Source organism: Bombina bombina, chromosome 1 (assembly GCF_027579735.1).
Source record: "Bombina bombina isolate aBomBom1 chromosome 1, aBomBom1.pri, whole genome shotgun sequence".
Taxonomy (NCBI): domain Eukaryota; kingdom Metazoa; phylum Chordata; class Amphibia; order Anura; family Bombinatoridae; genus Bombina; species Bombina bombina.
The window spans coordinates 995,864,211-995,879,409 of record NC_069499.1 but is presented as its reverse complement, the minus strand read 5'-3'; the positions used below and the strand labels follow the sequence as shown (position 1 = coordinate 995,879,409).

The 15,199-nt window shown below is 42.5% G+C and overlaps 1 protein-coding gene across 7 annotated transcripts in view; it reads left to right on the top strand.

The window, feature by feature from the left end:
* The window catches only part of RALGAPB (Ral GTPase activating protein non-catalytic subunit beta), an 843,236-nt gene that overhangs the window by 483,152 nt on the left and 344,885 nt on the right, over positions 1-15,199 (top strand). The gene's annotated exons all lie outside the window — the stretch shown is intronic.

The following is a 15,199-nucleotide window of genomic DNA, read 5'->3' as shown; positions in this document are numbered from 1 at the left end:
CTACTACAACCACTACAACCCAGTCAGTCGGTTCTTCTTTTTTTTAAGGCCAAGCAAGCCAATCATTCTACTCCCACCACTAAGTCAGCATGAAGGCGAGTTCCTTCTCCAGAGATAGTTCCAGATTACAACTTTCTCGTACAAGGTATGAGTCCATGGATTTCATCCTTACTTGTTGGATTTATCCTCCTGCTGACAGGAAGTGGCAAAGAGCACCACAGCAGAGCTGTATATATAGCTCCTCCCTTCCCTCCCAATCCAGTCATTCTCTTTGCCTATGTTAGTACTAGGAAGAGGTAAAGTGAGGTGTTAGTTTTATTTTCTTCAATCAAGAATTTTTTGTTTTAAAATGATGCCAGTGAGTACTATTTTTCTCAGGGAGAAAATTATCAGTTCTTTACTTCCTAAGAGGAGTGGGGACATTTGATCTTCTGTACTGATATTGATGATCTTAAAAAACGTTATCTAAGATCCATAATGGTTCCCACAGCGACTGAAGGTAGTGAAAGAAAATCTTCAGTGTGGAGAACTATGTCTTGCTACAAGCAACTTTGAGGTATATTCAGTCCTTTTTAGTTTCTGGGAGACTTGATGCACAGAACAGGCTGACATTTTTACTTTATGGGTAGGGGTAAGCAGTATACACTATGAGTAAAGTGTTGTTGTACCTGGAATCCCTTATTTTTTATTTATTTGACAAAGTTTGTAAAATGCTCTTTGTTTTATCATGGGCTTGTTTTAGACGCTGGGAGTTGCGGTCCTATTTAAGGTTTGTTGGTGTTATGTATACACTGGCCGTAGGTGTACAGTGTTTAGGTGGTACCTGATATTATAGAGGACACATGCTTGTAATAACGGACATGTTTTGTTTTTGTAATTAAGACCCATGCGGGTCTTGCTGAGCTTGAATGACGCCCAAGGTGTGCAGGGCCTAGTTTCGCGCGCTCAGACGCGCAGCACAACCGGATCGTGTGGACGTTAGAGTCCTGATCTATTGTGGGGCCTAAGTTATCCGGATGTTACAACGGGCCTGAAAGGCTTCTCGAACAGCAGCTGATTTCATTCCGGGGGCAGGTGCAGAGGTTTAATAAAGTATTATACTCGTTTTTCATTAACAACGTTATTTTATTGATCTGTCATACTCTGCAAGCTATACAATACTGTTAGAGAGTTTTGGACACATCTAAACATAAACCCGTTTAGTTGAAGTTCTCAGAAAAATAGTTGCGCTTTTAAAATTTAAAGGTGCGGTACAGTTTTTTTTGCTGCATTATTTTTTGACTATAATATAATTTCAGAGATAAAAGATTATTTTATAAACGACTAAATTTGAGATTGCTAATTTGTTAAACATGTCTGACTCTGAGGAGGAAACTCATTGTTCTATGTGTTTAGATGCCACTGTGGAACCCCCTCTGTCTTTTTGTCCCTCGTGTACTGAGAGGGCCTTACAATGTAAAGCACAGATTTTATGTAAAGAAAATGTGTCTAAGGAGGATTCTCAGTCTGAGGAGAATCAGGGTATACCGCTAACTTCTCCCCAAGCGTCACAACCTTTAACCCCCACCCAAGCGACGCCTGGTTCTTTAACCACGTCTAATTCATTTACTCTGCAGGATATGGCTGCAGTTATGGCAACTACCCTTACAGAGGTATTATCTAAGTTGCCAGTGTTACAGGGTAAATGCAGTAGGACAGAGGTTAATTTGAATGCTGAGCCCTCTGATGCGTTAGCGATTTTCGATGTACCCTCACAGGGATCTGAATTGGGGGTCAGGGAACTTCTGTCTGAGGGGGAACTTTCCGATTCGGGAAGTGCATTACCTCAGACGGACTCAGACGTCATGCCCTTTAAATTTAAGCTTGAGCACCTCAGTCTGTTACTTAGGGAGGTTTTAGCGACTCTGGATGATTGTGATCCTATTGTGGTCCCACCAGAGAAATTGTGTAAGATGGACAAATACTTAGAGGTACCTACTTACACTGACATTTTTCCAGTTCCTAAGAGAATCTCTGAGATTATTAAGAGGAAATAGGACAGACCGGGTATCCCGTTTTCACCCTCTCCTAATTTCAAAAAGATGTATCCTATATCTGACACTGTTCGGGACTCTTGGCAAACAGTCCCTAAGGTGGAAGGAGCTATATCTACCCTGGCTAAGCGTACAACTATTCCTATTGAGGACAGTTGTGCTTTTAAAGACCCTATGGATAAGAAATTGGAGGGTCTTCTAAAGAAATTGTTTATTCATCAGGGTTTCCTTTTACAACCAACGGCCTGCATTGTACCAGTTACCACTGCGGCGGCCTTCTGGTTTGATGCTTTAGAAGAGTCTCTTAAGACTGAGACTCCTTTAGAGGATATTTTAGACAGAATTAAGGCTCTTAAGCTAGCTAATTCTTTTATTACAGATGCCGGCTTTCAGATTGCCAAGTTGGCGGCTAAGAATACCGGATTTGCTATTTTAGCGTGTAGAGTGTTATGGTTAAAATCTTGGTCTGCTGATGTGTCATCTAAGTCTAAGCTTTTGGCTATTCCTTTCAAAGGGAAAACCCTATTCGGGCCTGACTTGAAAGAGATCATTTCTGACATTACGGGAGGTAAGGGTCATCTCCTACCTCAGGATGGAACTGCTAAACTGAGGGTTAAACAAAATAATTTCTCTTGTTAGGTGTATCCAGTCCACGGATCATCCATTACTTGTGGGATATTCTCCTTCCCAACAGGAAGTTGCAAGAGGATCACCCACAGCAGAGCTGCTATATAGCTCCTCCCCTAACTGCCATATCCAGTCATTCTCTTGCAAGCTCTCAACATAGCTGGAGGTAGTTAGAGGAAAGTGGTAAAATATAGTTAGTTTTTTCTTCAATCAAAAGTTTATTGTTTTTAAATGGTACCGGAGTGTACTATTTTATCTCAGGCAGCATTTAGAAGAAGAATCTGCCTGCGTTTTTCTATGATCTTAGCAGAAGTAACTAAGATCCACTGCTATTCTCACATATGTCTGAGGAGTGAGGTAACTTCAGAGGGAGAATGGCGTGCAGGGTATCCTACAATAAGGTATGTGCAGTTAACATATTTCTAGGGATGGAATTTGCTAGAAAATGCTGCTGATACCGGATTAATGTAAGTTAAAGCCTAAATACAGTGATTTAATAGCGACTAGTATCAGGCTTGCTATCAGAGGTATATACTCTGATTAATGTGCAATATAAAACGTTTGCTGGCATGTTTAATCGTTTTTATATATGCTTTGGTGATAAAACTTATTGGGGCCTAGTTTTTTTCCACATGGCTGGCTTTATTTTTGCCTAGAAACAGTTTCCTGAGGCTTTCCACTGTTATAGTATAAAAGTTACAGTTGGTGCAGTTAAAATTACAAACTGTGACATTCAGCTTCCCTCAGCAGTCCCCTGCATGCTATAGGACATCTCTGAAGGGCTCAAAAGGCTTCAAAAGTAGGAGCTGTGGCAGTTGTTATGACTGTTTAAAAAACATATTTTTCGTTTTGTTAATCTGTTTTTTGTATTAAGGGGTTAATCATCTATTTGCAAGTGGGTGCAATGCTCTGCTAACTTGTTACATACACTGTAAAAATTAGTTTAACTGCCTTTTTTCACTGTTATTTCAAATTTTGGCAAAATTTGTTTCTCTTAAAGGCACAGTAACGTTTTTTATATTGCTTGTTAACTTGATTTAAAGTGTTTTCCAAGCTTGCTAGTCTCATTGCTAGTCTGTATAAACATGTCTGACATAGAGGAAACTCCTTGTTCATTATGTTTAAAAGCCATGGTAGAACCCCATAGGAGAATGTGTACTAAATGTATTGATTTCACTTTAAACAATAAAGATCAGCTGTTATCTTTAAAAGAATTATCACCAGAGGATTCTGACGAGGGGGAAGTTATGCCGACTAACTCTCCCCACGTGTCGGACCCTTTGACTCCCGCTCAAGGGACTCATGCTAAAATGGCGCCAAGTACATCAAAGACGCCCATAGCGATTACTTTGCAGGACATGGCGGCAATCATGGATAATACCCTGTCAGCGGTATTAGCCAGACTGCCTGAATTCAGAGGAAAGCGCGATAGCTCTGGGGTTAGACGTAATACAGAGCGCGCAGATGTTTTAAGGCCCATGTCTGATACTGCGTCACAATATGCAGAAGCTGAGGAAGAGCTTCAGTCTGTGGGTGACGTCTCTGACTCGGGGAAACCTGATTCAGATATGTCTACTTTTAAATTTAAGCTTGAGAACCTCCGGGTGTTGCTTGGAGAGGTTTTAGCTGCTCTGAATGACTGTGACACAATTGCAGTGCCAGAGAAATTGTGTAGACTGGATAAATACTACACGGTGCCGGTGTGTACTGACGTTTTTCCAATACCTAAAAGGTTTACAGAAATTATTACTAAGGAGTGGGACAGACCCGGTGTGCCGTTTTCCCCCCTCCTATTTTTAGAAAAATGTTTCCAATAGACGCCACCACACGGGACTTATGGCAGACGGTCCCTAAGGTGGAGGGAGCAGTTTCTACTTTAGCAAAGCGTACCACTATCCCTGTCAAGGACAGTTGTGCTTTTTCAGATCCAATGGATAAAAAATTAGGTTACCTTAAGAAAATGTTTATTCAACAAGGTTTTATCCTGCAGCCCCTTGCATGCATTGCTCCTGTCACTGCTTCTGCAGCGTTCTGGTTTGAGTCTCTGGAAGAGGCCTTTCAGACAGCTACTCCATTGACTAAAATACTTGACAAGCTTAGAACACTTAAGCTAGCTAATTCTTTTGTTTCTGATGCCATTGTTCATTTGACTAAACTAACGGCTAAGAATTATGGATTCGCCATCCCGGCGCGTAGGGCGCTATGGCTTAAATCTTGGTCAGCTGACGTGACTTCAAAGTCTAAATTACTTAACATTCCCTTCAAGGGGCAGACCCTATTCGGGCCTGGTTTGAAGGAAATTATTGCTGACATTACTGGAGGTAAGGGTCATACCCTTCCTCAGGACAGGGCCAAATCAAGGGCCAAAAAGTCTAATTTTCGTGCCTTTCGAAACTTCAAGGCAGGTGCAGCATCAACTTCCTCTGCTACAAAACAAGAGGGAACTTTTGCACAATCCAAGCCGGCCTGGAAATCTAACCAGGCCTGGAGCTAAGGCAAGCAGACCAGAAAGCCTGCTGCTGCCTCTAAGACAGCATGAATGAACGGCCCCCTATCCGGCAACGGATCTAGTAGGGGGCAGACTTTCTCTCTTCGCCCAGGCGTGGGCAAGAGATGTTCAGGATCCCTGGGCGTTGGAGATCATATCTCAGGGATATCTTCTGGACTTCAAAGCTTCTCCTCCACAAGGGAGATTTCATCTTTCACGGTTATCAGCAAACCAGATAAAGAAAGAGGCATTCCTAAGCTGTGTGCAAGACCTCCTAGTAATGGGAGTGATCCATCCAGTTAGGCGGACGGAACAAGGACAGGGATTTTATTCAAATCTGTTTGTGGTTCCCAAGAAAGAGGGAACCTTCAGACCAATCTTGGATCTAAAGATCTTAAACAAATTCCTCAGAGTTTCATCATTCAAAATGGAAACTATTCGGACCATCCTACCCATGATCCAAGAGGGTCAGTACATGACCACAGTGGACTTAAAGGATGCCTACCTTCACATACTGATTCACAAAGATCATCATCGGTTCCTAAGGTTTGCCTTTCTAGACAGGCATTACCAATTTGTAGCTCTTCCCTTCGGGTTGGCCACTGCCCCGAGAATTTTTACAAAGGTTCTGGGCTCACTTCTGGCGGTTCTAAGACCGCGAGGCATAGCGGTGGCTCCCTATCTAGACGACATCCTGATACAGGCGTCAAGCTTTCAAATTGCCAAGTCTCATACAGAGATAGTTCTGGCATTTCTGAGGTCGCATGGGTGGAACGTGAACGTGGAAAAGAGTTCTCTATCACCACTCACAAGAGTCTCCTTCCTAGGGACCCTTATAGATTCTGTAGAGATGAAAATTTACCTGACGGAGTCCAGGTTATCAAAACTTCTAAATGCTTGCCGTGTCCTTCATTCCATTCCACGCCCGTCAGTGGCTCAGTGCATGGAAGTAATCGGCTTAATGGTAGCGGCAATGGACATAGTGCCATTTGCGCGCCTGCATCTCAGACCACTGCAATTATGCATGCTAAGTCAGTGGAATGGGGATTACTCAGATTTGTCCCCTCTACTAAATCTGGATCAAGAGACCAGAGATTCTCTTCTCTGGTGGCTTTCTCGGGTCCATCTGTCCAAGGGTATGACCTTTCGCAGGCCAGATTGGACGATTGTAACAACAGATGCCAGCCTTCTAGGTTGGGGCGCAGTCTGGAACTCCCTGAAGGCTCAGGGATCGTGGACTCAGGAGGAGAAACTCCTCCCAATAAATATTCTGGAGTTAAGAGCAATATTCAATGGTCTTCTAGCTTGGCCTCAGTTAGCAACACTGAGGTTCATCAGATTTCAGTCGGACAACATCACGACTGTGGCTTACATCAACCATCAAGGGGGAACCAGGAGTTCCCTAGCGATGTTAGAAGTCTCAAAGATAATTCGCTGGGCAGAGTCTCACTCTTGCCACCTGTCAGCGATCCACATCCCAGGCGTAGAGAACTGGGAGACGGATTTTCTAAGTTGTCAGACTTTTCATCCGGGGGAGTGGGAACTCCATCCGGAGGTGTTTACTCAACTGGTCCATCGTTGGGGCAAACCAGAACTGGATCTCATGGTGTCTCGCCAGAACGCCAAGCTTCCTTGTTACGGATCTAGGTCCAGGGACCCGGGAACAACGCTGATAGATGCTCTAGCAGCTCCTTGGTTCTTCAACCTGGCCTATGTGTTTCCACCGTTTCCTATGCTCCCTCGACTGATTGCCAAAATCAAACAGGAGAGAGCATCAGTGATTCTGATAGCGCCTGCGTGGCCACGCAGGACCTGGTATGCAGACCTAGTGGACATGTCATCTCTTCCACCATGGACTCTGCCTCTGAGGCAGGACCTTCTAATACAAGGTCCTTTCAATCATCCAAATCTAATTTCTCTGAGACTGACTGCATGGAGATTGAACGCTTGATTCTATCAAGGCGTGGCTTCTCCGAGTCAGTCATTGATACCTTAATACAGGCTCGGAACCCTGTCACCAGGAAAATCTACCATAAGATATGGCGTAAATATCTTTATTGGTGTGAATCAAAGAGTTACTCATGGAGTAAGGTTAGGATTCCTAGGATATTGTCCTTTCTCCAAGAGGGTTTGGACAAAGGCTTATCAGCTAGTTCTTTAAAAGGACAGATCTCTGCTCTGTCTATTCTTTTGCACAAGCGTCTGGCAGAAGTTCCAGACGTCCAGGCATTTTGTCAGGCTTTGGTTAGGATTAAGCCTGTGTTTAAAACTGTTGCTCCCCCGTGCAGCTTAAACTTGGTTCTTAAAGTTCTTCAGGGAGTTCCGTTTGAACCCCTTCATTCCATTGATATTAAACTTTTATCTTTAAAAGTTCTGTTTTTGATGGCTATTTCCTCGGCTCGAAGAGTCTCTAAGTTATCTGCCTTACATTGTGATTCTCCTTATCTGATTTTTCATTCAGACAAGGTAGTTCTGCGTACCAAACCTGGGTTTTTACCTAAGGTGGTTTCTAACAGGAATATCAATCAAGAGATTGTTGTTCCATCATTGTGTCCTAATCCTTCTTCAAAGAAGGAACGTCTTTTGCATAATCTGGACGTAGTCCGTGCCTTGAAGTTTTACTTACAGGCTACTAAAGATTTTCGTCAAACATCTGCCCTGTTTGTCGTTTACTCTGGACAGAGGAGAGATCAAAAAGCTTCGGCAACCTCTCTCTCCTTTTGGCTTCGGAGCATAATACGCTTAGCCTATGAGACTGCTGGACAGCAGCCCCCTGAAAGGATTACAGCTCATTCTACTAGAGCTGTGGCTTCCACCTGGGCCTTTAAAAATGAGGCCTCTGTTGAACAGATTTGCAAGGCTGCGACTTGGTCTTCGCTTCACACCTTTTCAAAATTTTACAAATTTGACACTTTTGCTTCTTCGGAGGCTGTTTTTGGGAGAAAGGTTCTACAGGCAGTGGTTCCTTCTGTTTAAGTTCCTGCCTTGTCCCTCCCATCATCCGTGTACTTTAGCTTTGGTATTGGTATCCCACAAGTAATGGATGATCCGTGGACTGGATACACTTAACAAGAGAAAACATAATTTATGCTTACCTGATAAATTTATTTCTCTTGTAGTGTATCCAGTCCACGGCCCGCCCTGTCCTTTTAAGGCAGGTCTAAATTTTAATTAAACTACAGTCACCACTGCACCCTATGGTTTCTCCTTTCTCGTCTTGTTTCGGTCGAATGACTGGATATGGCAGTGAGGGGAGGAGCTATATAGCAGCTCTGCTGTGGGTGATCCTCTTGCAACTTCCTGTTGGGAAGGAGAATATCCCACAAGTAATGGATGATCCGTGGACTGGATACACTACAAGAGAAATAAATTTATCAGGTAAGCATAAATTATGTTTTTTTCCTCATCAATTTAAATTTGATATATTTACTAGTTGTTGTTAACCTTTATTTATTTTTATTACTTATTACTTCAGTATAGTATTTATTTTATTGTTTTCTGACCAACATGTCTCAAAGTTCTGACTGTCCTAACCCTCTTACTGAGCAATCTGTTCAAAAAATGATTGACTCATCTTTGGGTAAATATATGTCTCAAATGACTATTTTAATTTCTAAAATGCCTTCTTCTAAACAAATTCTAAAAAGAAAAGTGCCTTCTAATGCTATCAAAGTTAGCAAACAATTAGTGGATAAATCTAAACATAAATTATCCTTAATAAACCTTCCTGGCGGAAAAGGAAGCAAAACATCCGCAAAAAGAACCCTTTCTCTCAAGGGGATAAAAAAGGGAGTTTTAAAAGACAAAACTGCTTTTTCATCTAGACAAGAATTAGCAGCATTATCTAATATTTATTCTTCAGATTCCACTGTTGATAATTCTGCTTTTGATTCAGAAAATGATGTTAATTTCTCAGATTCCTCTGATTCTGAGCCTAAGGCTAAAAAATCTAAAATACATGGCAAGAAATCTAAACACTTGGAAGATGAAAAATTTAAATTTGTTGATGCACTTGGAAACCCAAGGTTTAATGCTGAAACCCTTCATCATCCTCGATCCTCTGAATGGTTTCCAGCAATAGACATTGCAGAATTTGTGGATTTTCAGCTCAAAAAATCCCTTAATAAACACTCCAGAAATAATATGAGGGCTGAATGTCCCAGACCCTTATTACCAAAAATAGTAATATCACCCCCGAAATTAATCCTAAAGTAATTAAATATATTGGGACTCCGGCTTATAAAATCAAGAAAGGAATTGATAAATCCTGGCGTAATTGCCAGGACAAACTTTTAGATTCAATTGGCCCTATAACTAAATTGTTTGAGCTCTCTGAACAGGCTTTAATGGAATAATTCTATTTAGACCCTGCTGTAGTAAGAGAATGGGTTCAAAGAATACTTTCTCTTGTAAGGTGTATCCAGTCCACGGATCATCCATTACTTGTGGGATATTCTCCTTCCCAACAGGAAGTTGCAAGAGGACACCCACAGCAGAGCTGATATATAGCTCCTCCCCTAACTGCCATATCCAGTCATTCTCTTGCAACTCTCAACAAAGATGGAGGTAGTAAGAGGAGAGTGGTAAAATATAGTTAGTTTTTTCTTCAATCAAAAGTTTGTTATTTTCAAATAGTACCGGAGTTGTACTATTTTATCTCAGGCAGTATTTAGAAGAAGAATCTGCCTGCGTTTTCTGTGATCTTAGCAGCTTGTAACTAAGATCCACTGCTGTTCTCACATATGTCTGAGGAGTGAGGTAACTTCAGAGGGAGAATGGCGTGCAGGTTATCCTGCTATAAGGTATGTGCAGTTTTACGTTTTTCTAGGGACTAGAAAATGCTGCTGGTACCGGATTAATGTAAGTTAAGCCTAAATACAGTGATTTAATAGCGACTTGTATCAGGCTTACTATCAGAGATATTTCTCTTGTTAGGTGTATCCAGTCCACGGATCATCCATTACTTGCCATATCCAGTCATTCTCTTGCAAGCTCTCAACATAGCTGGAGGTAGTAAGAGGAAAGTGGTAAAATATAGTTAGTTTTTTCTTCAATCAAAAGTTTGTTTTTAAATGGTACCGGAGTGTACTATTTTATCTCAGGCAGCATTTAGAAGAAGAATCTGCCTGCGTTTTTCTATGATCTTAGCAGAAGTAACTAAGATCCACTGCTATTCTCACATATGTCTGAGGAGTGAGGTAACTTCAGAGGGAGAATGGCGTGCAGGGTATCCTACAATAAGGTATGTGCAGTTAACATATTTCTAGGGATGGAATTTGCTAGAAAATGCTGCTGATACCGGATTAATGTAAGTTAAAGCCTAAATACAGTGATTTAATAGCGACTAGTATCAGGCTTGCTATCAGAGGTATATATTCTGATTAATGTGCAATATAAAACGTTTGCTGGCATGTTTAATCGTTTTTATATATGCTTTGGTGATAAAACTTATTGGGGCCTAGTTTTTTCCACATGGCTGGCTTTATTTTTGCCTAGAAACAGTTTCCTGAGGCTTTCCACTGTTATAGTATAAAAGTTACAGTTGGTGCAGTTAAAATTACAAACTGTGACATTCAGCTTCCCTCAGCAGTCCCCTGCATGCTATAGGACATCTCTGAAGGGCTCAAAAGGCTTCAAAACCTAGGAGCTGTGGCAGTTGTTATGACTGTTTAAAAAACATATTTTTAGTTTTGTTAATCTGTTTTTTGTATTAAGGGGTTAATCATCCATTTGCAAGTGGGTGCAATGCTCTGCTAACTTGTTACATACGCTGTAAAAATTTCGTTAGTTTAACTGCCTTTTTTCACTGTTATTTCAAATTTTGGCAAAATTTGTTTCTCTTAAAGGCACAGTAACGTTTTTTTTTTATATTGCTTGTTAACTTGATTTAAAGTGTTTTCCAAGCTTGCTAGTCTCATTGCTAGTCTGTATAAACATGTCTGACATAGAGGAAACTCCTTGTTCATTATGTTTAAAAGCCATGGTGGAACCCCATAGGAGAATGTGTACTAAATGTATTGATTTCACTTTAAACAATAAAGATCAGCTGTTATCTTTAAAAGAATTATCACCAGAGGATTCTGACGAGGGGGAAGTTATGCCGACTAACTCTCCCCACGTGTCGGACCCTTTGACTCCCGCTCAAGGGACTCACGCTAAAATGGCGCCAAGTACATCAAAGACGCCCATAGAGATTACTTTGCAGGACATGGCGGCAATCATGGATAATACCCTGTCAGCGGTATTAGCCAGACTACCTGAATTCAGAGGAAAGCGCGATAGCTCTGGGGTTAGACGTAATACAGAGCACGCAGATGTTTTAAGGCCCATGTCTGATACTGCGTCACATTATGCAGAAGCTGAGGAAGAGCTTCAGTCTGTGGGTGACATCTCTGACTCGGGGAAACCTGATTCAGATATGTCTAATTTAAATTTAAGCTTGAGAACCTCCGGGTGTTGCTTGGAGAGGTTTTAGCTGCTCTGAATGACTGTGACACAATTGCAATGCCAGAGAAATTGTGTAGACTGGATAAATACTACGCGGTGCAGGTGTGTACTGATGTTTTTCCAATACCTAAAAGGTTTACAGAAATTATTACTAAGGAGTAGGACAGACCCGGTGTGCCGTTTTCCCCTCCTATTTTTAGAAAAATGTTTCCATTAGACGCCACCACCTTAAGAAAATGTTTATTCAACAAGGTTTTATCCTGCAGCCCCTTGCATGCATTGCTCCTGTCACTGCTTCTGCGGCGTTCTGGTTTGAGTCTCTGGAAGAGGCCTTTCAGACAGCTACTCCATTGACTGAAATACTTGACAAGCTTAGAACACTTAAGCTAGCTAATTCTTTTGTTTCTGATGCCATTGTTCATTTGACTAAACTAACGGCTAAGAATTCTGGATTCGCCATCCAGGCGCGTAGGGCGCTATGGCTTAAATCTTGGTCAGCTGACGTGACTTCAAAGTCTAAATTACTTAACATTCCCTTCAAGGGGCAGACCCTATTCGGGCCTGGTTTGAAGGAAATTATTGCTGACATTACTGGAGGTAAGGGTCATACCCTTCCTCAGGACAGGGCCAAACAGTCTAATTTTCGTGCCTTTCGAAACTTCAAGGCAGGTGCAGCATCAACTTCCTCTGCTACAAAACAAGAGGGAACTTTTGCGCAATCCAAGCCGGCCTGGAAATCTAACCAGGCCTGGAGCAAAGGCAAGCAGGCCAGAAAGCCTGCTGCTGCCTCTAAGACAGCATGAAGGAACGGCCCCCTATCCGGCAACAGATCTAGTAGGGGGCAGACTTTCTCTCTTCGCCCAGGCTTGGGCAAGAGATGTTCAGGATCCCTGGGCGTTGGAGATCATATCTCAGGGATATCTTCTGGACTTCAAAGCTTCTCCTCCACAAGGGAGATTTCACCTTTCGAGATTATCTGTAAACCAGATAAAGAAAGAGGCATTCTTACGCTGTGTGCAAGACCTCCTAATACTGGGAGTGATCCATCCAGTTCCACAGATGGAACAAGGACAGGGATTTTATTCAAATCTGTTTGTGGTTCCCAAAAAAGAGGGAACCTTCAGACCAATTTTGGATCTAAAGATCTTAAACAAATTCCTCAGAGTTCCATCGTTCAAAATGGAAACTATTCGGACAATCCTACCTATGATCCAGGAGGGTCAGTACATGACCACAGTGGATTTGAAGGATGCTTACCTTCACATACCGATTCACAAAGATCATCATCGGTTCCTAATGTTTGCCTTTCTAGACAGGCATTACCAGTTTGTGGCTCTTCCCTTCGGGTTAGCTACAGCCCCAAGAATTTTTACAAAGGTTCTGGGGTCTCTTCTGGCGGTCCTAAGACCACGGGGCATAGCAGTGGCCCCTTATCTAGACGACATCCTGATACAGGCGTCAAACTTCCAAATTGCCAAATCTCATACGGACATAGTGTTGGCATTTCTGAGGTCGCATGGGTGGAAAGTGAACGAGGGAAAGAGTTCTCTATCACCCCTCACAAGGGTTTCCTTCCTAGGAACTCTGATAGATTCTGTAGAAATGAAAATTTACCTGACGGAGTCCAGGTTATCAAAGCTTCTAAATTCCTGCCGTGTTCTTCACTACATTCCGCGCCCTTCGGTGGCTCAGTGCATGGAAGTAATCGGCTTAATGGTAGCAATGGACATAGTACTGTTTGCGCGCCTACATCTCAGACCGCTGCAACTATGCATGCTCAGTCAGTGGAATGGTTATTACACAGATTTGTCCCCTCTACTAAATCTGGATCAAGAGACCAGAGATTTTCTTCTCTGGTGGCTATCTCGGGTCCATCTGTCCAAAGGTATGACCTTTCGCAGGCCAGATTGGACAATTGTAACGACAGATGCCAGCCTTCTAGGTTGGGGTGCAGTCTGGAACTCCCTGAAGGTTCAGGGATCGTGGACTCAGGAGGAGAAACTCCTCCCAATAAATATTCTGGAATTGAGGGCAATATTCAATGCTCTTCAAGCCTGGCCTCAGTTGACAACCCTGAGGTTCATCAGATTTCAGTCGGACAACATCACGACTGTGGCTTACATCAACCATCAAGGGGGAACAAGGAGTTCCCTAGCGATGTTAGAAGTCTCCAAAATAATTCGCTGGGCAGAGAGACACTCTTGCCACCTATCAGCGATCCATATCCCAGGTGTAGAGAACTGGGAGGCGGATTTTCTAAGTCATCAGACTTTTCATCCGGGGGAGTGGGAACTCCATCCGGAGGCGTTTGCTCAATTGATTCATCGTTAGGGCAAACCAGAACTGGATCTCATGTCGTCTCGCCAGAACGCCAAGCTTCCTTATTACGGATCCAGGTCCAGGGACCCGGAAGCGACGCTGATAGATGCTCTAGCAGCGCCTTGGTCTTTCAACCTGGCTTACGTGTTTCCACCGTTTCCTCTGCTCCCTCGACTGATTGCCAAAATCAAGCAGGAGAGAGCATCGGTGATCTTGATAGCGCCTGAGTGGCCACGCAGGACCTGGTATGCAGACCTAGTGGACATGTCATCCTTTCAACCTTGGACTCTGCCTTTGAGACGAGACCTTCTACTACAAGGTCCTTTCAATCATCCAAATCTAATTTCTCTGAGACTTACCTGGAGATTGAACGCTTGATTTTATCAAAGCGTGGCTTCTCCGAGTCAGTCATTGATACCTTAATACAGGCACGAAAGCCTGTCACCAGGAAAATCTACCATAAGATATGGCGTAAATATCTTTATTGGTGTGAATCCAAAAGTTACTCATGGAGTAAGGTTAGGATTCCCAGGATATTATCTTTTCTCCAAGAGGGTTTGGAAAAAGGATTATCAGCTAGTTCTTTGAAGGGACAGATTTCTGCACTGTCTATTCTTTTGCACAAACGTCTGGCGGATGTTCCAGACGTTCAGGCGTTTTGTCAGGCGTTGGTTAGAATCAAGCCTGTGTTTAAACCTGTTGCTCCCCCATGGAGCTTAAATTTGGTTCTTAAAGTTCTTCAAGGGGTTCCGTTTGAACCTCTTCATTCCATAGATATCAAACTTTTATCTTGGAAAGTTCTTTTTTTGATGGCTATTTCCTCGGCTCGTAGAGTTTCCGAGTTATCTGCTTTACAATGTGATTCTCCTTATCTGATCTTCCATACAGATAAGTTAGTTCTGCGTACAAAACCTGGGTTTTTGCCTAAGGTGGTATCTACTAAGAATATCAATCAAGAGATTGTTGTTCCATCATTGTGTCCTAATCCTTCTTCAAAGAAAGAACGTCTTTTACATAATCTGGACGTGGTTCGTGCTTTAAAGTTTTACTTACAAGCTACTAAAGATTTTCGTCAAACATCTGCTTTGTTTTTGATTTACTCTGGACAGAGGAGAGGTCAAAAGGCTTCGGCAACCTCTCTTTCTTTTTGGCTAAGAAGCATAATCCGCTTAGCCTATGAGACTGCTGGACAGCAGCCTCCTGAAAGGATTACAGCTCATTCTACTAGAGGCTTCTACTTGGGCCTTTAAAAATGAGGCTTCTGTTGAACAGATTTGCAAGGCGG